Below are 3,529 nucleotides of genomic sequence, written 5' to 3' on the forward strand. Positions count from 1 at the left end.
AATGCTTATCTACCCTTTTCTTAAAGTCCCTGAAGTTAGGAAACAGCACCACCTCCCTTGGAAGCCCATTCCAAATTTTGGCTTCTCACCATGAAGAAGTTTTTCTGATGTCTAGCTTAAATCTGCTCTCTGTCAGTTTGTGACCATTGTTCCTTGTTACCCCAAGAGGAGCCCTGGTGAACAGAGCATCTCCAATACCTTGCTGCACCCCCCTAATGAATTTGTAGGCTACTGCACAGTTAAACATCTTGTGTAGATGCACCCAATCAACACTTCACCTTATACAGCATAGTGCTACTTGATTTTGAACTCTGCCATGAGAAATTGTATGGTTTTTGAAATCTCTTTTTTGCACATTTACAGCTGTCTGCCAAGTGTTGGTACCATAAATTAAAGAATTCTGATACCTGAAATTCAATTTTATAAGACCCGTAATGGAATCTATGATTAGGTTTAAAACATGCACACACAAATGGCAGATGCAGGTTTAACTAGAGCTCATTACAGTTAATTTATAGATTTCTCCTTAATAAATGTTCATAGCTGACACCCTAATAGAATATAAACCTTAAAACTGTCAAGCAATGGGGTACGATTAGCACTCTTACAGGAGAAGAACGTGAAAATACTATCACTAAGCCTGAAGGACTGCGTTGATCCATTTAATGCTATGTTTCCTCCATAAATCTTTTGCTGGTTTTATAAAACTTGGAGCATTAGGACATGATTAGTTAAGTTGAAATTTCATTTCTCTGATTACAGTTGCAGTCATAAGCAATCATAACACAAACTTCTTCAAAAACCACTCTTTTGTAATTCATGATCCACCTTTCCTACAATAACATGAAAATATCTCATGTCTTCTGTTTAGAAAAAAGGGATAAAGCTAAAGGATTAATTTGCTTCTTTGTCAGCTGTCTCCTGAATTGCAATTTAAACATGAAAGAAAGTGTGAGTATAATACATTTTTCATATTCATGTCCTGAAATGTTTGTACAACTCAAAAGTGCCTCTAAATCCACTATGCATATTAATGTCATTTTAACTAATTGAGGGGGATGTTGGCGGTAACCATACAGTATACAATAGCATTCTACCTTAGGATTGAATAGTTATGCTTATGTGAATTTTCTCAAAAGCTCTTAATAAAGAAACTCGAGAAATACTTATAAAACCTAAAAACAAACAAACAAAAAATCTTCCTTATATAGCTTTAACTATACTAGAATTTTTAACTACCTAATGCATCTGAAAGAAGAGTAGCAAAATTGTTTCAGCTGCTGGAGCATGAGTGAAATACATTAAATCAAGGAAATGTTTTCTGTTTGTTTTTAATTTAATTGAGTATAAGTATTTGGAAGATTAAGTGCCCACAGTTTAATATTGTAACTGTATTTCAGTAGTGTTTTACTTACCCAGTGGTAAGTAGTACATGTGTCCATAAGGTGCTGTCATTACTGCGTGTTCATTTTCTACTTCCTTTTCAAAGTACTAAATGATGGCGCGGTAACAGACCATATTGCACCATCCATGCGGCACAAGGTTATTTTTAGCCGCTATGTCGCCACAGCGACACACTACACCAAGGGAGCCGTCGCTATGGTGATATAGGTGTGGCATCACAGTTTTTGTCCTCTGATGCTACATCACCGTAATTTGTTGCTATGGCAACATGGCGTTATGTATAGACATGCCCAGTTTTTGTGAGAGTAACTACTTAAGAGTTGCAACAACCTTATACAAAACCCGTTAACATGGATGCAGAATCTACATGTTATCTCAAAGAAAGAAAGTTTCTTTCCAAAATATTTTAAATCTCTTTTACTTTGTTTAATTTATTTGCTTGTGTTAAGTTTTGAAATCCATCTGCCCAAAGAGCCAGGAGTTCTATGTGTGTCCATTTTATCTAAAATACAACAACAAACCCAACAACAAACCCAAAAAACAACGACTCAGTCCTAAGTACAAAAGAAGCAAGTTTTCTGTACCATACAAAATATCTCATTCCCACTTAGGTATCCAACCTGCTTCCACAAAAACAGGCCAGGAAAACAAAAAAACAAACAGGGCTTGCAGCATGACATACAGTTTAGCAGGTCCAGAGTCTGCAAAATGAATGCAAAGTTGAATACTCTTGATCAAAAATCCCCTGCTTTAATTCCATCATGATTAACAAGGGTAAGGAGCTAGCTGAAAAATTAAGGATCTCAGCTGGCCTAGAACTGCAGAAGGAGATAAATTCATAGATTTCATAGACATTAGGGCTGGAAGGGACCTTGGAAGATCATTGAGTCCAGCCCCCCGCCCAAAGGGCAGGAAGTCAGCTGGGGTCATAGGATCCCAGCAAGATAAGCATCCAATTTGCTTTTGAAGGTGTTCAGAGTAGATGCTTGAACCACCTCCGATGGCAGGCTGTTCCAGACCTTGGGGGCTCCTATGACTGTTCACTCTCACCCAGATCCTGGTGGTCACAACAGAGGTAAAGGGAAACCAACTTATTTTTGTGATACCAACTTTTAAGACAGCCTATTAAGCATAGAGAAGCCAATAGATTTTGACACACTCTTGTATGTCCTAAGTCAAATCACAACTCAGTTTGTCAAGGCTGACAAGGAGCTGGGAGTATAGGGAGTGAGGAGTTGCTCTTAAAGGGGGCTGAAGGTTTTGTGTCTTCTGCTGCCATAAAGATTTTCCTGCTTTTGAGACTGAGAATGGGTTTGTGTGCAATATCCTCTTTAGAATCAGCTTACTCTCATCTTAGTAAGCTACCAGGCAACTCTGTTAACCATTTCAGGAAGATCACATAAGCTGCTGACAAAAGAGTTGTGTGAAAACTGCATATTGAGAATGCTACTACCCATTCAACCTTTATATGCGGCGCTATGGTTTCATTGACATATTGATCAGAAAGCATTTTACAAAATTCTAGAACTTATTATTACTCTACACAAGTGCCATTCAGGTCAGTCTTCCAGTTCTAAACTCTGGTCCTCTCAGGAATAAAGGATTCAGGCCATTCAAAGATGACTCCCACCCTCCTTTTTCAGCTATGAATTTTTTCTTGTCAGAAATATCTTATTTAATAACTAATACTCACTGTAGATTACAGCTAGTTATAACTAGAGTTCCCAGGCTCCCTGCTTTAGAAGCAAGACTTAAAAGAAAGGTACTGCATTTAGAAGGGTAGCTGCCTGTGTGGTTTTAATCACTGTAGTGGAATTACTTTGATTAATATCAGCCAAGGATAATATCATAATATAGTCAATGCATATTAGTTGCACTATTTATACTGTCTAATACAGACTCTCCTCTGCCAGGGAATATATTGTATACAGCAGTCTTCAGCTCTTCACTGTGCTAATTATTTTAGGTCAAGGCTATCAGGCCTGTGCAAATAGGGAATTATTCAATTCAGATTTGGATTTGGCAGATTCAGAGGACAGTGATTCAATTTGGAGATTCAGATCACTGTCCTGAATTGATTCATCAGAAGCAGATTCAGAGTTTCAGAGCTGATTCAGAGAGATTT

The sequence above is a fragment of the Gavialis gangeticus genome, unplaced genomic scaffold (assembly GCF_001723915.1).
Source record: "Gavialis gangeticus isolate Ggan-Ray unplaced genomic scaffold, GavGan_comp1, whole genome shotgun sequence".
Classification (NCBI taxonomy): Eukaryota; Metazoa; Chordata; order Crocodylia; family Gavialidae; genus Gavialis; species Gavialis gangeticus.